The sequence below is a fragment of the Oncorhynchus gorbuscha genome, unplaced genomic scaffold (genome assembly GCF_021184085.1).
Source record: "Oncorhynchus gorbuscha isolate QuinsamMale2020 ecotype Even-year unplaced genomic scaffold, OgorEven_v1.0 Un_scaffold_3688, whole genome shotgun sequence".
NCBI classification, from domain to species: Eukaryota; Metazoa; Chordata; class Actinopteri; order Salmoniformes; family Salmonidae; genus Oncorhynchus; species Oncorhynchus gorbuscha.
The window spans coordinates 315-26500 of record NW_025747871.1 but is presented as its reverse complement, the minus strand read 5'-3'; the positions used below and the strand labels follow the sequence as shown (position 1 = coordinate 26500).

Here is a 26186-nt window from a genome sequence, read left to right as displayed (position 1 = left end):
TAACCTGTCCCTCCTCTCCTCCAGAACAGTTGTAACCTGTCCCTCCTCTCCTCCAGAACAGTTGTAACCTGTCTCTCCTCTCCTCCTCCAGAACAGTTGTAACCTGTCTCTCCTCTCCTCCCCCAGAACAGTTGTAACCTGTCTCTCCTCTCCTCCTCCAGAACAGTTGTAACCTGTCTCTCCTCTCCTCCTCCAGAACAGTTGTAACCTGTCTCTCCTCTCCTCCTCCAGAACAGTTGTAACCTGTCTCTCCTCTCCTCCCCCAGAACAGTTGTAACCTGTCTCTCCTCTCCTCCCCCAGAACAGTTGTAACCTGTCTCTCCTCTCCTCCCCCAGAACAGTTGTAACCTGTCTCTCCTCTCCTCCTCCAGAACAGTTGTAACCTGTCTCTCCTCTCCTCCCCCAGAACAGTTGTAACCTGTCTCTCCTCTCCTCCTCCAGAACAGTTGTAACCTGTCTCTCCTCTCCTCCCCCAGAACAGTTGTAACCTGTCTCTCCTCCCCCAGAACAGTTGTAACCTGTCTCTCCTCCCCCAGAACAGTTGTAACCTGTCTCTCCTCCTCCAGAACAGTTGTAACCTGTCTCTCCTCTCCTCCTCCAGAACAGTTGTAACCTGTCTCTCCTCTCCTCCTCCAGAACAGTTGTAACCTGTCTCTCCTCTCCTCCTCCAGAACAGTTGTAACCTGTCTCTCCTCTCCTCCCCCAGAACAGTTGTAACCTGGCTCTCCTCCCCCAGAACAGTTGTAACCTGTCTCTCCTCTCCTCCTCCAGAACAGTTATAACCTGTCTCTCCTCTCCTCCTCCAGAACAGTTATAACCTGTCTCTCCTCTCCTCCTCCAGAACAGTTGTAACCTGTCTCTCCTCTCCTCCTCCAGAACAGTTGTAACCTGTCTCTCCTCTCCTCCTCCAGAACAGTTGTAACCTGTCTCTCCTCTCCTCCTCCAGAACAGTTGTAACCTGTCTCTCCTCCTCCAGAACAGTTGTAACCTGTCTCTCCTCCTCCAGAACAGTTGTAACCTGTCTCTCCTCCTCCAGAACAGTTGTAACCTGTCTCTCCTCTCCTCCCCCAGAACAGTTGTAACCTGTCTCTCCTCTCCTCCTCCAGAACAGTTGTAACCTGTCTCTCCTCTCCTCCTCCAGAACAGTTGTAACCTGTCTCTCCTCTCCTCCTCCAGAACAGTTGTAACCTGTCTCTCCTCTCCTCCTCCAGAACAGTTGTAACCTGTCTCTCCTCTCCTCCTCCAGAACAGTTGTAACCTGTCTCTCCTCCTCCAGAACAGTTGTAACCTGTCTCTCCTCTCCTCCTCCAGAACAGTTGTAACCTGTCTCTCCTCTCCTCCTCCAGAACAGTTGTAACCTGTCTCTCCTCCTCCAGAACAGTTGTAACCTGTCTCTCCTCCTCCAGAACAGTTATAACCTGTCTCTCCTCCCCCAGAACAGTTGTAACCTGTCTCTCCTCCTCCAGAACAGTTGTAACCTGTCTCTCCTCCTCCAGAACAGTTGTAACCTGTCTCTCCTCTCCTCCCCCAGAACAGTTGTAACCTGGCTCTCCTCCCCCAGAACAGTTGTAACCTGTCTCTCCTCTCCTCCTCCAGAACAGTTGTAACCTGTCTCTCCTCTCCTCCTCCAGAACAGTTATAACCTGTCTCTCCTCTCCTCCTCCAGAACAGTTGTAACCTGTCTCTCCTCTCCTCCTCCAGAACAGTTATAACCTGTCTCTCCTCTCCTCCTCCAGAACAGTTATAACCTGTCTCTCCTCTCCTCCTCCAGAACAGTTGTAACCTGTCTCTCCTCTCCTCCAGAACAGTTGTAACCTGTCTCTCCTCTCCCTCCTCCAGAACAGTTGTAACCTGTCTCTCCTCTCCTCCTCCAGAACAGTTGTAACCTGTCTCTCCTCTCCTCCTCCAGAACAGTTGTAACCTGTCTCTCCTCTCCTCCTCCAGAACAGTTGTAACCTGTCTCTCCTCTCCTCCCCAGAACAGTTGTAACCTGTCTCTCCTCTCCTCCCCCAGAACAGTTGTAACCTGTCTCTCCTCCTCCAGAACAGTTGTAACCTGTCTCTCCTCCTCCAGAACAGTTGTAACCTGTCTCTCCTCCCCCAGAACAGTTGTAACCTGCCTCTCCTCTCCTCCTCCAGAACAGTTGTAACCTGTCTCTCCTCTCCTCCTCCAGAACAGTTGTAACCTGTCTCTCCTCCCTCCCCCCAGAACAGTTGTAACCTGTCTCTCCTCTCCTCCCCCAGAACAGTTGTAACCTGTCTCTCCTCCCCCAGAACAGTTGTGGACCTGTCTCTCCTCCCCCAGAACAGTTGTAACCTGTCTCTCCTCCCCCAGAACAGTTGTAACCTGTCTCTCCTCCCCCAGAACAGTTGTAACCTGTCTCTCCTCCCCCAGAACAGTTGTAACCTGTCTCTCCTCTCCTCCTCCAGAACAGTTGTAACCTGTCTCTCCTCTCCTCCTCCAGAACAGTTGTAACCTGTCTCTCCTCTCCTCCTCCAGAACAGTTGTAACCTGTCTCTCTCTCCTCCCCCAGAACAGTTGTAGACTTGTCTCTCCTCCTCCAGAACAGTTGTAACCTGTCTCTCCTCCTCCAGAACAGTTGTAACCTGTCTCTCCTCCTCCAGAACAGTTAGGGAGAGGTCTCATCTCTCCTCCCCCAGAACAGTTGTAGAGTCTCTCCTCCTCCAGAACAGTTGTAACCTCTCTCCTCCCCACAGAACAGTTATAACCTGTCTCTCCTCTCCTCCTGAACAGTTGGGAACCTGTCTCTCCTCCTCCAGAACAGGTAACCTGTCTCATCTCTCCTCCTCCAGAACAGTTGTAACCTGTCTCTCCTCTCCACCCCCAGAACAGTTGTAACCTGTCTCTCCTCTCCTCCCCCAGAACAGTTGTAACCTGTCTCTCCTCCTCCAGAACAGTTGTAACCTGTCTCTCCTCCTCCAGAACAGTTGTAACCTCTCTCTCTCCTCCAGAACAGTTGGCACCTGTCTCTCCTCACCTCCAGAACAGTTGTAACCTGTCTCTCCTCTCACTCCTCCAGAACAGGGAACCTGTCTCTCCTCTCCTCCTCCAGAACAGTTGTAACCTGTCTCTCCTCTCCTCCTCCAGAACAGTTATAACCTGTCTCTCCTCTCTCCTCCAGAACAGTTATAACCTGTCTCTCTCTCCTCCTCCAGAACAGTTGTAACCTGTCTCTCCTCTCCTCCTCCAGAACAGTTGTAACCTGTCTCTCCTCTCCTCCTCCAGAACAGTTGTAACCTGTCTCTCCTCTCCTCCTCCAGAACAGTTGTAACCTGTCTCTCCTCTCCTCCAGAACAGTTGTAACCTGTCTCTCCTCTCCTCCTCCAGAACAGTTGTAACCTGTCTCTCCTCCTCCAGAACAGTTGTAACCTGTCTCTCCTCCCCAGAACAGTTGTAACCTGTCTCTCCTCCCCCAGAACAGTTGTAACCTGTCTCTCCTCCCCCAGAACCCCCACCTGTTCTCCAGAACAGTTCTCCTGTGTATCCGGGGAGGTGGACTCTTCCCCACGCAGAGGGGTGTGACGGCTACCCAGAGTGTGACGACAGCAGCGAGAGGGAGACTGTCCTGTCTGTTCACAGATTCAGAGTTTCAGTGTGACTCCAGACAGTGTGTTGACCTCAGCCTCCGCTGCACAGAGGGGAGAGGCACTGTCAGGATCGCTCAGACAGAACAAATGTGAAGGACAGGAACACACACAGAGAGGCACATCTCTCTCACACACAGAGAGGGAGAGGCACATCTCTCTCACACACAGAGAGGGAGAGGCACATCTCTCTCACACACAGAGAGGGAGAGGCACATCTCTCTCACACACACAGAGAGGGAGAGGCACATCTCTCTCACACACACAGAGGGGAGAGGCACATCTCTCTCACACACACAGAGAGGGAGAGGCACATCTCTCTCACACACACAGAGAGGGAGAGGCACATCTCTCTCACACACACAGAGAGGGAGAGGCACATCTCTCTCACACACACAGAGAGGGAGAGGCACATCTCTCTCACACACACAGAGAGGGAGAGGCACATCTCTCTCACACACAGAGAGGGAGAGGCACATCTCTCTCACACACAGAGAGGGAGAGGCACATCTCTCTCACACACAGAGAGGGAGAGGCACATCTCCAGTCTAATGTAGATTACTGCTGAACCTGGTTTAACCTGGTTTAAACCTGGTTTAATTTATCGTGGTTTAACCCTCTCCAGTGCGCTGCTCTCCGGACCACTTCAGCTGTTCCAGCGGTCAGTGTGTGGGGAAACATCAGAAGTGTGACCACTCTACAGACTGCTCTGACAACTCGGACGAGATGGGCTGCTGTAAGTCCAATTATAGATCTGATCCTAGGACAGTTTATCTATAGTGTGTGTCTACATGATGGGGTGAAGAATGTGTTCCAACTACCTGGCTAAAAGGTACTATTTTACCTGCTGGATCTCTCAACTAAACATGGAATAATGTCCTTCTAGTAAGCTCCTCCTCTGCCCCCCCCAGACCCGACTGAAGAGCCGTCCTCCCAGCCCACCAACACCATCGGCTCCATTGTGGGGGTTGTCATGGCGCTGTTTGTGGTGGGTGCCATCTACTTGGTGTGCCAGCGCGTGCTCTGTCCCCAGATGAAGGATGACAGGGAGACTGTAACCAATGACTTGGTGGTTCACGGCCCTTCTGTTTCTCTGGGTTATGTACCTCACCCTGCCTCTCTGTCCGGGTCTCTGCCAGGTAAGACCGCTCGCCACACCACACAGACAGATGGATGGATCAGCTCCTAGAGAGATATCACCATCTATAGCTACAATCTGCATGTGACCGATACAATGTGATGAGACACCCCAGTCCGAACCTCATGACCCCAGTCCGAACCTCATGACCCCAGTCCGAACCTCATGACCCCAGTCCGAACCTCATGACCCCAGTCCGAACCTCATGACCCCCAGTCCTAACCTCATGACCCCAGTCCGAACCTCATGACCCCCAGTCCGAACCTCATGACCCCAGTCCGAACCTCATGACCCCAGTCCGAACCTCATGACCCCCAGTCCGAACCTCACGACCCCCAGTCCGAACCTCACGACCCCCAGTCCGAACCTCACGACCCCAGTCCGAACCTCACGACCCCAGTCCGAACCTCACGACCCCAGTCCGAACCTCACGACCCCCCCAGTCCGAACCTCACGACCCCCCAGTCCGAACCTCACCGACCCCCCCAGTCCGAACCTCATGACCCCCCCAGTCCGAACCTCACGACCCCCCAGTCCGAACCTCACGACCCCCAGTCCGAACCTCACGACCCCCAGTCCGAACCTCACGACCCCCAGTCCGAACCTCATGACCCCCCAGTCCGAACCTCATGACCCCCAGTCCGAACCTCATGACCCCCCAGTCCGAACCTCATGACCCCCCCCAGTCCGAACCTCATGACCCCCCCCAGTCCGAACCTCATGACCCCCAGTCCGAACCTGTTTACTGTTAGTGTTATATGAGAAATGATTGTCTTTGTTGTTGACTCCTGCTACTTTGTCTTGTTGACTCTTGCTACTTTGTCTTGTTGACTCTTGCTACTTTGTCTTGTTGACTCCTGATACTTTGTCTTGTTGATTCTTGCTACTTTGTCTTGTTGACTCTTGCTACTTTGTCTTGTTGACTCCTGCTACTTTGTCTTGTTGACTCCTGCTACTTTGTCTTGTTGACTCCTGCTACTTTGTCTTGTTGACTCCTGCTACTTTGTCTTGTTGACTCTTGCTACTTTGTCTTGTCTTCAGGTATGTCCAGGGGGAAGTCTGTGATTGGTTCGTTGAGCATCATGGGCGGGTCCAGTGGCCCCCCTTACGACCGCGCCCACGTAACTGGAGCCTCCTCCTCAAGCTCCTCCTCCACCAAGGGCACTTACTTCCCCCCGGTACGGCACACACACACACCTTACAGCGGTCTAAGTTACTGCATCTCAGTGCTTGAGGCGTCACTACAGACCCTGGTTTGAATCCAACCGGCCGTGATTGGGAGTCCCATAGAGCGGGGCACAATTGGCCGTCTGGGTTTGGCCGTCATTGTAAATAATAATTTGTTCTTAACTGACTTCCCAGATAAATACAGGTTAAATTAAAAATACAGACACTTTGAACCAGTGTTAATTTCGTCAACAAAAAAATAGTGACTCAAAAGTCCCACAAACTTTTTTTCTGTGGCTTTTGACTATAACTGACTGAGTGGACCAGGAAAAGATGGACTGACTAAATGCATATCGCCAGGCGCTCCCCTGCTTGCTCGTACCGAACCAGTCCCCACCAGTCATCTAGTTAGATTCCTCGTCCCGAACCAGTCCCCACCAGCCATCTAGTTAACTTCCTCGTCCCCGAACCAGTCCCCACCAGTCATCTAGTTAGCTTCCTCGTCCCGACCGAACCAGTCCCCACCAGTCATCTAGTTAGCGTCCTCGTCCCGACCGAACCAGTCCCCACCAGTCATCTAGTTAGCTTCCCCGAACCGAACCAGTCCCCACCAGTCATCTAGTTAGCTTCCCGAACCGAACCAGTCCCCACCAGCCATCTAGTTAACTTCCTCGTCCCAACCAGTCCCCACCAACCTCGTCATCTAGTTAGCTTCCCCAACCAGTCCCCACCAGTCATCTAGTTGGCTTCCTCGTCCCGACCGAACCAGTCCCCACCAGTCATCTAGTTAGCGTCCTCGTCCCGACCGAACCAGTCCCCACCAGTCATCTAGTTAGCTTCCCAACCGAACCAGTCCCCACCAGTCATCTAGTTAGCTTCCCCCGAACCGAACCAGTCCCCACCAGTCATCTAGTTAGCTTCCTCTCCCAAACCAGTCCCCACCAGTCATCTAGTTAGCTTCCTCGTCCTGACCAACCAGTCCCCACCAGTCATCTAGTTAGCTTCCCCGAACCGAACCAGTCCCCACCAGTCATCTAGTTAGCTTCCCGAACCGAACCAGTCCCCACCAGTCATCTAGTTAGCGTCCCCGAACCGAACCAGTCCCCACCAGTCATCTAGTTAACCAACCTGAGTCCCCACCAGTCATCTAGTTAGCTTCCCCGAACCGAACCAGTCCCCACCAGTCATCTAGTTAGCTTCCTCATCCCGAACCAGTCCCCACCAGTCATCTAGTTAGCTTCCCGAACCGAACCAGTCCCCACCAGTCATCTAGTTAGCTTCCTCGTCCCGAACCAGTCCCCACCAGTCATCTAGTTAGCTTCCCCGAACCAGTCCCCACCAGTCATCTAGTTAGCTTCCCCAACCAGTCCCCACCAGTCATCTAGTTAGCTTCCCGAACCAGTCCCCACCAGTCATCTAGTTAGCTTCCCCCCGAACCAGTCCCCACCAGTCATCTAGTTAGCTTCCCAACCGAACCAGTCCCCACCAGTCATCTAGTTAGCTTCCTCGTCCCGAACCAGTCCCCACCAGTCATCTAGTTAGCTTCCCCCGAACCAGTCCCCACCAGTCATCTAGTTAGCTTCCTTGTCCCGACCGAACCAGTCCCCACCAGTCATCTAGTTAGCTTCCTCATCTAGTTCCCGACCGAACCAGTCCCCACCAGTCATCTAGTTAGCTTCCTCCGTACCGAACCAGTCCCCACCAGTCATCTAGTTAGCTTCCCCGAACCGAACCAGTCCCCACCAGTCATCTAGTTAGCTTCCCGAACCGAACCAGTCCCCACCAGTCATCTAGTTAGCTTCCTCGTCCCGACCGAACCAGTCCCCACCAGTCATCTAGTTAGCTTCCCCGTCCCGACCGAACCAGTCCCCACCAGTCATCTAGTTAGCTTCCCCGAACCGAACCAGTCCCCACCAGTCATCTAGTTAGCTTCCTCGTCCCGAACCAGTCCCCACCAGTCATCTAGTTAGCTTCCCGAACCGAACCAGTCCCCACCAGTCATCTAGTTAGCTTCCTCGTCCCAACCAGTCCCCACCAGTCATCTAGTTAGCTTCCCGAACCAGTCCCCACCAGTCATCTAGTTAGCTTCCTTGTCCCGACCGAACCAGTCCCCACCAGTCATCTAGTTAGCTTCCTCGTCCCGACCGAACCAGTCCCCACCAGTCATCTAGTTAGCTTCCTCGTACCGAACCAGTCCCCACCAGTCATCTAGTTAGCTTCCTCGTCCCGAACCAGTCCCCACCAGTCATCTAGTTAGCTTCCTCGTCCCGAACCAGTCCCCACCAGTCATCTAGTTAGCTTCCTCGTCCCGACCGAACCAGTCCCCACCAGTCATCTAGTTAGCTTCCCCGAACCAGTCCCCACCAGTCATCTAGTTAGCTTCCTCGTCCCGAACCAGTCCCCACCAGTCATCTAGTTAGCTTCCTCGTCCCGACCGAACCAGTCCCCACTAGTCATCTAGTTAGCTTCCCCCGAACCAGTCCCCACCAGTCATCTAGTTAGCTTCCCCCGAACCGAACCAGTCCCCACCAGTCATCTAGTTAGCTTCCTCGTCCCGACCGAACCAGTCCCCACCAGTCATCTAGTTAGCTTCCCCGAACCAGTCCCCACCAGTCATCTAGTTAGCTTCCTTGTCCCGACCGAACCAGTCCCCACCAGTCATCTAGTTAGCTTCCTCGTCCCGACCGAACCAGTCCCCACCAGTCATCTAGTTAGCTTCCTCGTCCCGACCGAACCAGTCCCCACCAGTCATCTAGTTAGCTTCCTCGTCCCGACCCAGTCCCCACCAGTCATCTAGTTAGCTTCCCCGAACCGAACCAGTCTCCACCAGTCATCTAGTTAGCTTCCTCGTCCCGAACCAGTCCCCACCAGTCATCTAGTTAGCTTCCCCGTCCCGAACCAGTCCCCACCAGTCATCTAGTTAGCTTCCCCGAACCGAACCAGTCCCCACCAGTCATCTAGTTAGCTTCCCCGAACCGAACCAGTCCCCACCAGTCATCTAGTTAGCTTCCCCGAACCGAACCAGTCCCCACCAGTCATCTAGTTAGCTTCCCGAACCGAACCAGTCCCCACCAGTCATCTAGTTAGCTTCCTCGTCCCGAACCAGTCCCCACCAGTCATCTAGTTAGCTTCCCCGAACCAGTCCCCACCAGTCATCTAGTTAGCTTCCTTGTCCCGACCGAACCAGTCCCCACCAGTCATCTAGTTAGCTTCCTCGTCCCGACCGAACCAGTCCCCACCAGTCATCTAGTTAGCTTCCTCGTACCGAACCAGTCCCCACCAGTCATCTAGTTAGCTTCCTCGTCCCGAACCAGTCCCCACCAGTCATCTAGTTAGCTTCCTCGTCCCGAACCAGTCCCCACCAGTCATCTAGTTAGCTTCCTCGTCCCGACCGAACCAGTCCCCACCAGTCATCTAGTTAGCTTCCCCGAACCAGTCCCCACCAGTCATCTAGTTAGCTTCCTCGTCCCGAACCAGTCCCCACCAGTCATCTAGTTAGCTTCCTCGTCCCGAACCAGTCCCCACTAGTCATCTAGTTAGCTTCCCCGAACCAGTCCCCACCAGTCATCTAGTTAGCTTCCTTGTCCCGACCGAACCAGTCCCCACCAGTCATCTAGTTAGCTTCCTCGTCCCGACCGAACCAGTCCCCACCAGTCATCTAGTTAGCTTCCCCGAACCAGTCCCCACCAGTCATCTAGTTAGCTTCCTTGTCCCGACCGAACCAGTCCCCACCAGTCATCTAGTTAGCTTCCTCGTCCCGACCGAACCAGTCCCCACCAGTCATCTAGTTAGCTTCCTCGTCCCGACCGAACCAGTCCCCACCAGTCATCTAGTTAGCTTCCTCGTCCCGACCCAGTCCCCACCAGTCATCTAGTTAGCTTCCCCGAACCGAACCAGTCTCCACCAGTCATCTAGTTAGCTTCCTCGTCCCGAACCAGTCCCCACCAGTCATCTAGTTAGCTTCCCCGTCCCGAACCAGTCCCCACCAGTCATCTAGTTAGCTTCCCCGAACCGAACCAGTCCCCACCAGTCATCTAGTTAGCTTCCCCGAACCGAACCAGTCCCCACCAGTCATCTAGTTAGCTTCCCCGAACCGAACCAGTCCCCACCAGTCATCTAGTTAGCTTCCTCAAACCGAACCAGTCCCCACCAGTCATCTAGTTAGCTTCCCCGAACCGAACCAGTCCCCACCAGTCATCTAGTTAGCTTCCTCAAACCGAACCAGTCCCCACCAGTCATCTAGTTAGCTTCCCTTTTCCTGGTTAACCAACACAACCTGCATTACCAAATGAGAAACTATAGCAGCATTGAGTTGAATAACAGGTATGTTTTAATGAGAAACTATAGCAGCATTGAGTTGAATAACAGGTATGTTTTAATGAGAAACTATAGCAGCATTGAGTTGAATAACAGGTGTGTTTTAATGAGAAACTATAGCAGCATTGAGTTGAATAACAGGTGTGTTTTAATGAGAAACTATAGCAGCATTGAGTTGAATAGTTAAACAGTCCAGGTATGTTCTTCTCTCCCTTGAGTCCTCCCACGTAGGCCGTCTTTCAATTTGTAGTCTCACCCTCAACCCTCTCACCTAGCCTACAGCTTTTCATATCCAGGTCCCCTCAACCCTCCCACCTAGCCTACTGCTTTTCATATCCAGGTCCCTCAACCCTCCCACCTAGCCTACTGCGTTTCATATCCAGGTCCCTCAACCCTCCCACCTAGCCTACTGCGTTTCATATCAGGTCCCCTCAACCCTCCCACTTAGACTACTGCGTTTCATATCCAGGTACCCTCAACCCTCCCACCTAGCCTACTGCGTTTCATATCAAGGTCCCCTCAACCCTCCCACCTAGCCTACTGCGTTTCATATCAAGGTCCCCTCAACCCTCCCACTTAGACTACTGCGTTTCATATCCAGGTCCCCTCAACCCTCCCACCTAGCCTACTGCGTTTCATAGCCAGGTCCCCTCAACCCTCCCACCTAGCCTACTGCGTTTCATGGCCAGGTTCTGGCCCGTACCGTTCAGAAGGTATGACTCATAATAAGGGCTGTTCTGAAACTAGACTACTGGGGAACCGGACCGTTAACCATTTGTTAGGCTCAACCTAGTTCAGTTATGTTACCTCATTAGGGGGCGGGTTCAGCACGACTAGTTCAGTTATGTTACCTCATTAGGGGGCGCGTTCAGTTATGTTACCTCATTAGGGGGCGGGTTCAGCACGACTAGTTCAGTTATGTTACCTCATTAGGGCGGGTTCAGTTATGTTACCTCATTAGGGGCGGGTTCAGCACGACTAGTTCAGTTATGTTACCTCATTAGGGGCGGGTTCAGTTATGTTACCTCATTAGGGGCGGGTTCGGGTTCAGTTATGTTACCTCATTAGGGGCGGGTTCAGCTAGTGTTACCTCATTAGGGGCGGGTTCAGCTATGTTACCTCATTAGGGGCGGGTTCAGCACGACTAGTTCAGTTATGTTACCTCATTAGGGGCGGGTTCAGCTATGTGTTACCTCATTAGGGGGCGGGTTCAGCACGACTAGTTCAGTTATGTTACCTCATTAGGGGCGGGTTCAGTTATGTTACCTCATTAGGGGGCGGGTTCAGCACGACTAGTTCAGCTATGTTACCTCATTAGGGGCGGGTTCAGTTATGTTACCTCATTAGGGGCGGGTTCAGTTATGTTACCTCATTAGGGGCGGGTTCAGCTATGTTACCTCATTAGGGGCGCGTTCAGTTATGTTACCTCATTAGGGGGCGCGTTCAGTTATGTTACCTCATTAGGGGGCGGGTTCAGTTATGTTACCTCATTAGGGGCGGGTTCAGCTATGTTACCTCATTAGGGGGCGGGTTCAGCACGACTAGTTCAATTATGTTACCTCATTAGGGGGCGGGTTCAGCACGACTAGTTCAATTATGTTACCTCATTAGGGGCGGGTTCAGCTATGTTACTCAGTTCAGTTATGTTACCTCATTAGGGGCGGGTTCAGCTATGTTACCTCATTAGGGGCGGGTTCAGCTATGTTACCTCATTAGGGGGCGGGTTCAGCTATGTTACCTCATTAGGGGCGGGTTCAGCTATGTTACCTCATTAGGGGGCGGGTTCAGCTATGTTACCTCATTAGGGGGCGGGTTCAGTTATGTTACCTCATTAGGGGCGGGTTCAGTTATGTTACCTCATTAGGGGGTTACCTCATTAGGGGGCGGGTTCAGCACGACGCACTGCTGTTACTGTTTATTATCTATCCTGATTGTCTAGTCACTTTACCTCTACCTACATGTACATATTACCTCAACTATCTGGTACCCCTGCACGTTGACCCGGTACTGGTAACCATGCGCGTTGACCCGGTACTGGTACCCCTGCACGTTGACCCCGGTACTGGTACCCCTGCACGTTGACCCCGGTACTGGTACCCCTGCTCGTTGACCCGGTACTGGTACCCCTGCTCGTTGACCCGGTACTGGTACCCCTGCACGTTGACCCGGTACTGGTACCCCTGCTCGTTGACCCGGTACTGGTACCCCTGCTCGTTGACCCGGTACTGGTACCCCTGCACGTTGACCCGGTACTGGTACCCCTGCTCGTTGACTCTATTTCCTTTATTTATTTAGTAACATTTTAACTGCATTGTGGGAAATAGTTCATAAGTCAACATCTCACTGTAAATTTTACACCTGTTCTATATGGCGCATGTGATGAATAACGATTTGATTTTGAACTTCTCCATGTCTCTCTTTCTCCTCCTCTCTCCTCTTTCTCCTCCCTCCATCTCCTCTCTCCTCCATCTCTCTCCTCCCTCTCTCCCCTCCATCTCCTCTCTCCTCCCTCTCTCCTCCCTCTCTCCTCCCTCTCTCCCCCTCTCTCCTCCCTCTCTCCTCCCTCTCTCCTCCCTCTCTTCTTTCTCTCCTTTTCTCTCCTCCCTCTCCTTTTCTCTCCTCCCTCTCCTTTTCTCTCCTCCCTCTCTCCTCCCTCTTCTCTCTCCTCCCTCTTCTCTCTCCTCCCTCTCTCCTCCCTCTCTCCTCCATCTCCTCTTCTTTCCTCTCCTCCTCCTCCTTCCATCCTCCTTCCATCTCCTCCCTCCATCTCCTCCCTCCATCTCCTCCCTCCATCTCCTCCCTCCATCTCCTCCCTCCATCTCCTCCCTCCCTCTTCTTTCTCCCTCTTCTCCCTCCTCTCCTTTTCTCTCCTCCTTCTCTCTCCTCCCTCCCTCTCTCCCTCCCTCTCCTCTTTCTCTCCTCCTTCTTTCTCTCCCTCTCTCCTCTCTCTCCTCTTCTTTCTCTCCTCTCTCTCTCCTCTCTCCTCTCTCTCCTCTCTCCTCTTCTTTCTCTCCTCTCTGTCTCCTCTCCAGATCCTGAACCCTCTCCTCTCCTCCCGTCTCTCAGTCCCATGGAGTTTGGCTCTCCTCCAACAGCCCGTCCACGCACCTTCTTTCTCTAACCCTCTGTCTCCTCTCCAGATCCTGAACTCTCCTCCATCTCCCTGCGACCGGTTGTCTCTCACGCCACGGTTGTCTCTCCTCCAACAGCCCGTCTCTCCCGTTCACGGTAACCCTCTCTCCTCGCCACGGTTGTCTCTCCTCGCCACGGTTGTCTCTCCCGCCACGGTTGTCTCTCCCGCCACGGTTGTCTCTCCTCGCCACGGTTGTCTCTCCTCGCCACGGTTGTCTCTCCTCGCCACGGTTGTCTCTCCTCGCCACGGTTGTCTCTCCTCGCCACGGTTGTCTCTCCTCGCCACGGTTGTCTCTCCTCGCCACGGTTGTCTCTCCTCGCCACGGTTGTCTCTCCTCGCCACGGTTGTCTCTCATTATAGTAGTAATATAATGTTATATTATAGTAGTAATATAATGTTATATTATAGTAGTAATATAATGTTAATATTATAGTAATAATATAATGTTAATATTATAGTAGTAATATAATGTTAATATAATATATTATATAATATAATGTTAATATTATAGTAGTAATATAATGTTAATATTATAGTAGTAATATAATGTTAATATTATAGTAGTAATATAATGTTAATATTATAGTAGTAATATAATGTTAATATAATGTTAATATTATAGTAGTAATATAATGTTAATATTATAGTAGTAATATAATGTTAATATTATAGTAGTAATATAATGTTAATATTATAGTAGTAATATAATGTTAATATTATAGTAGTAATATAATGTTAATATAATGTTAATATTATAGTAGTAATATAATGTTAATATAATGTTAATATTATAGTAGTAATATAATGTTAATATTATAGTAGTAATATAATGTTAATATTATAGTAGTAATATAATGTTAATATAATGTTAATATTATAGTAGTAATATAATGTTAATATAATGTTAATATAATGTTAATATAATGTTATATTATAGTAATGTTAATATAATGTTAATATTATAGTAGTAATATAATGTTAATATAATGTTAATATAATGTTAATATTATAGTAGTAATATAATGTTAATATTATAGTAGTAATATAATGTTAATATTATAGTAGTAATATAATGTTAATATAATGTTAATATAATGTTATATTATAGTAGTAATATAATGTTATATTATAGTAGTAATATAATGTTAATATTATAGTAGTAATATAATGTTAATATTATAGTAATAATATAATGTTAATATTATAGTAGTAATATAATGTTAATATAATGTTAATATTATAGTAGTAATATAATGTTAATATTATAGTAGTAATATAATGTTAATATTATAGTAGTAATATAATGTTAATATTATAGTAGTAATATAATGTTAATATTATAGTAGTAATATAATGTTAATATAATGTTAATATTATAGTAGTAATATAATGTTAATATTATAGTAGTAATATAATGTTAATATTATAGTAGTAATATAATGTTAATATTATAGTAGTAATATAATGTTAATATTATAGTAGTAATATAATGTTAATATTATAGTAGTAATATAATGTTAATATTATAGTAGTAATATAATGTTAATATAATGTTAATATTATAGTAGTTAATATTATAGTTAATATAATGTTAATATTATAGTAGTAATATAATGTTAATATTATAGTAGTAATATAATGTTAATATAATGTTAATATTATAGTAGTAATATAATGTTAATATAATGTTAATATAATGTTAATATTATAGTAATGTTAATATAATGTTAATATTATAGTAGTAATATAATGTTAATATTATAGTAGTAATATAATGTTAATATTATAGTAGTAATATAATGTTAATATAATGTTAATATAATGTTAATATTATAGTAGTAATATAATGTTATATTATAGTAATGTTAATATAATGTTAATATTATAGTAGTAATATAATGTTAATATAATGTTAATATTATAGTAGTAATATAATGTTAATATTATAGTAGTAATATAATGTTAATATTATAGTAGTAATATAATGTTAATATTATAGTAGTAATATAATGTTAATATAATGTTAATATAATGTTAATATTATAGTAGTAATATAATGTTATATTATAGTAATGTTAATATAATGTTAATATTATAGTAGTAATATAATGTTAATATAATGTTAATATTATAGTAGTAATATAATGTTAATATTATAGTAGTAATATAATGTTATATTATAGTAGTAATATAATGTTACTATTATAGTAGTAATATAATGTTAATATTATAGTAGTAGTATAATGTTAATATTATAGTAGTAATATAATGTTAATATTATAGTAGTAATATAATGTTAATATTATAGTAGTAATATAATGTTAATATTATAGTAGTAATATAATGTTAATATTATAGTAGTAATATAATGTTACTATTATAGTAGTAATATAATGTTAATATTATAGTAGTAATATAATGTTAATATTATAGTAGTAATATAATGTTAATATTATAGTAGTAATATAAAGTTATATTATAGTAGTAATATAATGTTAATATTATAGTAATGCTAATATAATGTTAATATTATAGTAATGCTAATATAATGTTAATATTATAGTAGTAATATAATGTAATATTATAGTAGTAATATAATGTTAATATTATAGTAGTAATATAATGTTATATTATAGTAGTAATATAATGTTAATATTATAGTAGTAATATAATGTTAATATTATAGTAGTAATATAATGTTATATTATAGTAGTAATATAATGTTATATTATAGTAGTAATATAATGTTAATATTATAGTAGTAATATCATGTTAATATTATAGTAGTAATATAATGCTAATATAATGTTAATATTATAGTAGTAATATAATGTTATATTATAGTAGTAATATAATGTTAATATAATGTTAATATTATAGTAGTAATATAATGTTAATATTATAGTAGTAATATAATGTTAATATAATGTTAATATTATAGTAGTAATATAATGTTAATATTATAGTAGTAGTATAATGTTAATATTATAGTAGTAGTATAATGTTAATATTATAGTAGTAATATAATGTTAATATTATAGTAGTAATATAATGTTAATATTATAGTAGTAATATAATGTAATATTATAGTAGTAATATAATGTTAATATTATAGTAGTAATATAATGTTATATTATAGTAGTAATATAATGTTAATATTATAGTAGTAATATAATGTTAATATTATAGTAGTAATATAATGTTATATTATAGTAGTAATATAATGTTATATTATAGTAGTAATATAATGTTAATATTATAGTAGTAATATCATGTTAATATTATAGTAGTAATATAATGCTAATATAATGTTAATATTATAGTAGTAATATAATGTTATATTATAGTAGTAATATAATGTTAATATAATGTTAATATTATAGTAGTAATATAATGTTAATATTATAGTAGTAATATAATGTTAATATAATGTTAATATTATAGTAGTAATATAATGTTAATATTATAGTAGTAGTATAATGTTAATATTATAGTAGTAGTATAATGTTAATATTATAGTAGTAATATAATGTTAATATTATAGTAGTAATATAATGTTAATATTATAGTAGTAATATAATATATATTATAGTAGTAATATAATGTTAATATTATAGTAGTAATATAATGTAATATTATAGTAGTAATATAATGTTAATATTATAGTTGTAATATAATGGTAATATTATAGTAGTAATATAATGGTAATATTATAGTAGTAATATAATGGTAATATTATAGTAGTAATATAATGGTAATATTATAGTAGTAATATAATGGTAATATTATAGTAGTAATATAATGTTAATATTATAGTAGTAATATAATGGTAATATTATAGTAGTAATATGTTATTATAGTAGTAATATGTTATTATAGTAGTAATATAATGTTAATATTATAGTAGTAATATAATGTTATATTATAGTAATGTTAATATAATGTTAATATTATAGTAGTAATATAATGTTAATATTATAGTAGTATTATAGTAGTAATATAATGTTAATATTATAGTAGTAATATAATGTTAATATCATGTTAATATTATAGTAGTAATATAATGTTATATTATAGTAGTAATATAATGGTAATATTATAGTAATATAATGGTAATATTATAGTAGTAATATAATGTTATATTATAGTAGTAATATAATGGTAATATTATAGTAGTAATATAATGTTAATATTATAGTAGTAATATAATGTTAATATTATAGTAGTAATATAATGTTAATATTATAGTAGTAATATAATGTTAATATTATAGTAGTAATATAATGTTAATATAATGTTAATATTATAGTAGTAATATAATGTTAATATTATAGTAGTAATATAATGTTATATTATAGTAGTAATATAATGTTAATATTATAGTAGTAATGTAATGTTAATATTATAGTAGTAATATAATGTTATATTATAGTAGTAATATAATGTTATATTATAGTAATATAATGTTAATATTATAGTAGTAATGTAATGTTAATATTATAGTAGTAATATGTTATATTATAGTAGTAATATAATGTTATATTATAGTAATATAATGTTATATTATAGTAATATAATGTTAATATTATAGTAATGTAATGTTAATATTATAGTAGTAATGTAATGTTATATTATAGTAGTAATATAATGTTATATTATAGTAGTAATATAATGTTATATTATAGTAGTAATATAATGTTAATATTATAGTAATATAATGTTAATATTATAGTAATGTAATGTTAATATTATAGTAGTAATATAATGTTAATATTATAGTAGTAATATAATGTTAATATTATAGTAGTAATATAATGTTAATATTATAGTAATATAATGTTAATATTATAGTAGTAATATAATGTTAATATTATAGTAGTAGTATAATGTTAATATTATAGTAGTAGTATAATGTTAATAGTTAGTAGTAATATAATGTTAATATTATAGTAGTAATATAATGTTAATATTATAGTAATAATATAATGTTATATTATAGTAGTAATATAATGTTAATATTATAGTAGTAATATAATGGTAATATTATAGTAGTTATATAATGTTAATATTATAGTAGTAGTATAATGTTAATATTATAGTAGTAATATAATGTTAATATTATAGTAATATAATGTTAATATTATAGTAGTAATATAATGTTAATATTATAGTAGTAATATAATGTTAATATTATAGTAGTAATATAATGTTAATATTATAGTAGTAATATAATGTTAATATAATGTTAATATAATGTTAATATTATAGTAGTAATATAATGTTAATATAATAATATTATAGTAGTAATATAATGTTAATATAATTTTAATATTAAAGTAGTAATATAATGTTAATATTATATAGTAATATAATGTTAATATAATGTTAATATTATAAGTAATATAATGTTAATATTATTATAATGTAATGTTAATATTAAGTAGTAATAATGTTAATATTATAGTAGTAATATAATGTTCATATATGTTAATATTATAGTAGTAATATAATGTTAATATTATAGTAGTAGTTAATATTATAGTAGTAATGTAATGTTAATATTATAGTAGTAATATAATGTTCATATAATGTTAATATTATAGTAGTAATATAATGTTAATATTATAGTAGTAATATAATGTTAATATTATAGTAGTAATATAATGTTAATATAATGTTAATATTATAGTAGTAATATAATGTTAATATAATGTTAATATTATAGTAGTAATATAATGTTAATATTATAGTAGTAATATAATGTTAATATTATAGTAGTAATTTAATGTTAATATTATAGTAGTAATATAATGTTAATATAATGTTAATATTATAGTAGTAATGTAATGTTAATATTATAGTAGTAATATAATGTTAATATTATAGTAGTAATATAATGTTAATATTATAGTAGTAATATAATGTTAATATTATAGTAATGTTAATATAATGTTAATATTATAGTAGTAATATAATGTTAATATTATAGTAGTAATATAATGTTAATATATAAGGAATACCTAGGATAGGATAAAGTAATCCTAGTAAAGTGGCTGTTCCACTGGATGTCATAAGGTGAATGCACCAATTTGTACGTCGCTCTGGATAAGAGCGTCTGCTAAATGACTTAAATGTAAATGTAAATATTATAGTAATGTTAATATAATGTTAATATTATAGTAATGTTAATATAATGTTAATATAATGTTAATATTATAGTAGTAATATAATGTTAATATTATAGTAGTAATATAATGTTAATATTATAGTAGTAATATAATGTTAATATTATAGTAATGTTAATATAATGTTAATATTATAGTAATGTTAATATAATGTTAATATTATAGTAGTAATATAATGTTAATATTATAGTAGTAATATAATGTTAATATTATAGTAGTAATATAATGTTAATATTATAGTAGTAATATAATGTTAATATTATAGTAGTAATATAATGTTAATAGTAATGTTAATATAATGTTAATGTAATAATATAATATATTATAGTAGTAATATAATGTTACTATTATAGTAGTAATATAATGTTAATATTATAGTAGTAATATAATGTTACTATTATAGTAGTAATATAATGTTAATATTATAGTAGTAATATAATGTTAATATTATAGTAGTAATGTAATGTTAATATTATAGTAGTAATGTAATGTTAATATTATAGTAGTAATGTAATGTTAATATTATAGTAGTAATATAATGTTAATATTATAGTAGTAATATAATGTTAATATTATAGTAATGTTAATATAATGTTAATATTATAGTAGTAATATAATGTTAATATTATAGTAATAATATAATGACATATCCAGGAAGACTAGTCAACATATGAAACTACAGGTCTGATCATTTGCTGTCTGCTTCTGGTTCTGACTGGTTCTGGTTCTGACTGGTTCTGACTGGTTCTGGTTCTGACTGGTTCTGACTAGTTACATTTACATTACATTTAAGTCATTTAGCAGACGCTCTTATCCAGAGCGACTCTGGTTCTGAATGGTTCTGACTAGTTCTGGTTCTGTCTGCTTCTGGTTCTGACTGGTTCTGTCTGCTTCTGGTTCTGACTGGTTCTGTCTGCTTCTGGTTCTGACTGGTTCTGTCTGCTTCTGGTTCTGTCTGGTTCTGACTGGTTCTGACTGGTTCTGGTTCTGACTGGTTCTGGTTCTGAATGGTTCTGGTTTTGACTGGTTCTGTCTGGTTCTGTCTGCTTCTGGTTCTGACTGGTTCTGTCTGCTTCTGGTTCTGACTGGTTCTGTTCTGGTTCTGACTGGTTCTGGTTCTGTTCTGGTTCTGACTGGTTCTGTCTGCTTCTGGTTCTGACTGGTTCTGGTTCTGACCTCCGCTGAGCCCGTCTTCTCATAATGTCTGGATACTGATCTCTTCTTCAAACAGTCAGTCATGTAAATGTACACCAGGTTGGTAACGTGTGTCTGGAGACTGATCTCTTCTTCTGTCGTGCTAATTAATGTATCTGCTCTCCTTCCTGTCCCCAGTTACCGTCCCTACACCTACAGTCACTTCGCCCCTCCCACAACCCCCTGCTCCACGGACGTCTGCGACAGCGACTACACCCCCCGGACGCCGCGCCCCGCCCACCTCCAACTCCGGGCGTCGCCAAAGGTTACACCAGCGACCTGAACTACGACTCGAACCCTTTCCCCCACCCCCCACCCCCCGCAGCCAGTACCTGTCAGCGGAGGAGAACTGTGAGCTGCCCCCCTCCCCTATACGGAGCGCTCCTACTCTCACCACCTCTACCCCCGCCCCCATCACCCTGCACAGACTCCTCCTGAAACCCCTCGCTGTACATAACAATTGTTGATATTGTGTTTCTGAAAGAGGGAGAGGAGAGGAGGCTGCTGAGGGATGTACAGAACATATGAACAGAGAAACAGGAAGCTCGGGGGGAAGAAAGAGCTCCAGGAACATTTGTACATTTTAAAAATAGAAAAAAGCATATCTATATATTTTCTATACAGCGTTTACTGGATACGCCGTAGAGGGTTTGTATTCAAACATTTGTACATTTTTTATTTTTTAAGAAAACGTTTTATTAAAATCATCACAAACATGATAAGTTGCCTTAAATCCAGAAGATACAAACAGTTGTCTGTTTTCACGAGGCTGGAAGAACATTTAAAAACACGTAGATGGAACTATCTGACGCCAAATCACCGTGACAACGCCCGGAACAAGGAGAGGTGAGGCAGGATGACGCCCCTGGAGGTGACAGACAGCTACTGCACCACGGCACTCTGCAGCCTGGGCAGCCATTTTGTAGTGGATCAGTGATCCCCATAGTAACCAGTCAGCTGGTTTCCATAGTAACAGAAAATAAGGTGTACTGAGTGATTTTCCAGGACTTCCTGTCTGCCTGTCCGCTTGTATTGCTTCAACTAGGTACTACATATTATACAAGCTCCTTATTCATCTAACGGGTACATAAAGAACCTCTGACCCGACCCAGGGCCCCTCGTCACTACCACAACACTCCTGACCTGACCCGGGGCCCCTCGTCACTACCACAACACTCTGACCCGACCCAGGGCCCTCGTCACTACCACAACACTCCTGACCCGACCCGGGGCCTCGTCACTACCACAACACTCCTGACCCGACCCGGGGCCCCTCGTCACTACCACAACACTCCTGACCCGACCCGGGGCCCTCGTCACTACCACAACACTCCTGACCCGACCCATAGGTACCAGGGGAAACTTCTCCTCCACAACACTCCTGACCCGACCCGGGAAACTACATCCACAACACTCCTGACCCGACCCGGGCCCCTCAGACTCTCACATATGATGAGGTTATTACTGCACAATACTCCTGACCCGATCTATAGTTCCAGGAAGGGGTGGGGTTACAGAGGTTTCGAGGTCAGGGTTCACAGAATGTCAGACTGCAACTGATTTTTGTGTGATGGGGAAACAGATTCTCACATATGAGGGGGTTCATTACTGCACATCTTCAACCCTATGTTCTGTCATTTGAGGTTATTTTATATTTTTCTGTCTGTTTTTGTTTTAAATGCCAGACTGCAATGGAAACTTCCCAGAACACATCTGGTACTGAGGGGGGGTCATCCCCCTGTCAGGATAAGACACCCAGAACACATCTGTTACTGAGGGGGGTCATCTATCCTGTTTGGATGAGACAGACCCAGAACACATCTGGTACTGAGGGAGTCATCTATCCTGTCTGGATAAGACCCAGAACACATCTGTTACTGAGGGGGGGCATCTATCCTGTCTGGATAAGAGACCCAGAGGGACATCTGTTACTGAGGGGGGTCATCTATCCTGTCTGGATAAGACACCCAGAACACATCTGTTACTGAGGGGGGGTCATCTATCCTGTCTGGATAAGACACCCAGAACACATCTGTTACTGAGGGGGGGTCATCTATCCTGTCTGGATAAGACACCCAGAACACATCTGTTACTGAGGGGGGTCATCTATCCTGTCTGGATAAGACAGACCCAGAACACATCTGTTACTGAGGGGGGGTCATCTATCTTACCTTCTGAGGTCTACCTCTGTTTCACCTGTATCTCTCTGCCCCAAGGAAACTTTTCTCCATCTTCCCGAGGGAAACTTCTCCTCCATCTTCCCCCGAGGGAAACTTCTCCTCCATCTTCCCGAGGGAAACTTCTCCTCCATCTTCCCCCGAGGAAACTTCCTCCATCTTCCATCTTCCATCTTCCCCGAACTTCACCTCCATCTTCCCCTCGAGGGAAACTTCACCTCCATCTTCCCCAGGGAAACTTCACCTCCATCTTCCCCTCGAGGAAACTTTTCCTCCATCTTCCCCGAGGGAAACTTTTCCTCCATCTTCCCCCATCTTTAGGGAAACTTTTCCTCCATCTTCCCCCGAGGGAAACTTTTCCTCCATCTTCCCCCGAGGAAACTTTTCCTCCATCTTCCCCCCCCGAGGGAAACTTTTCCCCATCTTCCCCCCCGAGGGAAACTTTTCCCCATCTTCCCGAGGGAAACTTTTCCCCCATCTTCCCCCGAGGGAAACTTTTCTCCATCTTCCCCCAGAGGAACTTCTCATCTTCCCCCAGAGGGAAACTTCTCCACAGAGGACTAGTTATTGTACCTGATCAGTTCTTCGAATCATTTAGTTGTTTTTTTTGCAAAGTGTTTTAATATTTTTGTACCACATAGTGTATATTACTGTATTTATAAGCTATAAAGAATAACATTGTATATCTATTCATTGAATTCTTGCAGTACTTTGTCATTCAATATATGCCTCATTTTATTTTTCTACGATGTGTCGGACAGTCCAAACGCATGGCGACAATCTTAGACAATATCAACAATCCTTTCGCAATGTCCTGTCTGTCTCGTTTCTCTGTCCAGTCTCTGTCTCTCTATCTCTGTCCTGTCTGTCTCCTCTGTCTCTGTCCTGTCTGTCTCTGTCCCGTCTCAAACTGAAAGACTGTCCCGGGAAAAGGGATCCTTGTTTAAACTGGGTTGGTTTTGTCTCTCCCTGTTTATCCAATCAGGGCTGTGGGACATTTCAGACTGAAACTGAGGACGAGATAAAGCTGTCATCCTCTCAGAACATTCACACATACCTCAAAACGTCCATCTTTGTCTTTTGTTGTCCAATGGGCAGGCCAGCTTTTAGTATAGACTGGAAGGACATTACAGGGTCCTGGTTCTCTCCATCTTCTCTGCTACTTCTGTTACAGCTATGTGTCTTGAACAAAATGGCCGTCTTCTATCCGGACCCAGACACACTAAGTCCAATCCTTGCTGAGCCCCTGTTCCTGTCTGTCTCTAGCTGAGGCAGTCTCCTGTCTGTCTCTAGCTGAGACTGTCTTCTTTCTGTCCCCTGCCCCGGTCTGTCTCTAGCTGAGAGTCTCTTGTCTGTCTCTGTCTGTTTTTAGATTCAACCAGCATTGTTGGAAATGTGGTCATTCTCTAAGTGCACTTTACAGTTCTGATTGTACTTCCTGGTACAGACAACATGATACACACAGCTCAGATGGATAGGAGGAGGAATGTGTTGGTGCTGCAGTTCTGAGAGGTTCCTGATGTACACATGGTGGTTGTAGAGAGGGAGGATATGATGTCAGAGGTTCCTGATGTACACATGGTGGAGAGGGAGGATATGATGTCAGAGGTTCCTGATGTACACATGGTGGTTGTAGAGAGGGAGGATATGATGTCAGAGGCCTGTCCTGGGACTTTACATTGATAACAGAGGTCTTCTGGTCTACCAGCATCGGTCTCTGATGGTAGAGATGTCTGGGTTGGCCTGTCCTGGGACTTTACATTGATAACAGAGGTCTTCTGGTCTACCAGCATCGGTCTCTGATGGTAGAGATGTCTGGGTTGGCCTGTCCTGGGACTTTACATTGATAAGAGGTCTTCTGGTCTACCAGCATCGGTCTCTGATGGTAGAGATGTCTTCAAATGTCTGTTGAGTGGACGACTGTTGGTGAGAGAAGGGAAGGGAGTACTTCATTTAACACGGTCTTGATTAGAGATGTTAAAACAAGTTGCTGTTCTGGGACTTTACATTGATGCTTGTGGCCTATCAGCATGGTCCCAAATGGCACCCTATTCCCCATATAGAGTGGACGACTGTTGAGAGAGGGCCCTAAAGCCATTCCCAGGGCCCTATTCCCCATAGTTGAGCACGACTGTTGTTACCAGGACCCTAAAGCACCCTATTCCCCATATAGAGCACGACTGTTGACCAGGGCCCTATTCCCTATAGTCCCTACATTTGACCCTCAATGGGACCCTATTCCCTATATAGTCCACTACTGTTGACCAGGGCCCTATAGCACTATTTTGGGGCCCTATTCCCTATATAGACCAGGGCCCTAAGGAGTGCAGGATATAGGGAATGAAAGCCATTTAGCACCCTATTCCCTATATAGCCCACTACATTTGACCAGGGCCCTAAAGGAGTGCAGGATATAGGGAATAGGGTGCCATTTGGGGCCCTATAACACCCTATTCCCTATATAGCCCACTACATTTGACCAGGGCCCTAAAGGAGTGCAGGATATAGGGAATAGGGGTGCAATTTGGGGCCCTATAACATGTTTCTGGAGCTCCCGACATAAAGATGAGGAACACAGCAGAGGTTTATTGGCAGTTTGAACATGTTATCATTCATCCATGTTGATACCCATGGTGCTTTGCAAGGATGTATACAGCTCAACCAACATTTGGTTAGTCAGAATGATTATTTTAATTTCCACTCAACTCTACTTCTTCTCCGTTGATTTGCTTTCCCATGTACACCAGGTGTAATGGATGTGTACAGCCCATTCAATACTACAAGAAGCTGTTGGAACTAAATTAAATGTGGATTTTTTTTGTTTTTAAATAAAATGAATGAACTTTCAACTTGAACGTTGTCCATTCACATTTTGTTCTGTCCATTATCACTCAACCATTCCCTCTAATCTTTGGCCATTCTCTCTACCTCTACCTCCTCTCTCTCTACTCTACCTCTCTTACCTCTACAGCTCATTGTAGTCTAAACTACCTCTCTACCTCCTCTTTCTAACCTACCTCTCTACCTCCTCTCTTAAACTACCTCCTCTCTCTCTACCCTCTCTACCTCCTCTCTCTCTACCTCTCTAATTAGTCTTTTAACCTCCTCTCTCTACCTTGTACCTCCTCTCTCTCTCTACCTCCCTCTCTCTCTACCTCTACCAGTACCTCTGGACTCTCTAGCCTCTACCTCCTCTGTTCTTAACCTACAGCTAACATTGTAGTTAAACTACCAGGAGGACCAGTGTTCTGGACTACAGCTAACATTGTA

At 42.0% G+C, this 26186-nt stretch overlaps 1 pseudogene; it reads left to right on the top strand.

Annotated features, from left to right (window-relative positions):
* Positions 1-21599, top strand: part of LOC124028050 — a 37783-nt pseudogene extending 16184 nt beyond the window's left edge.
* The last annotated feature ends 4587 nt before the right edge of the window (positions 21600-26186 follow it).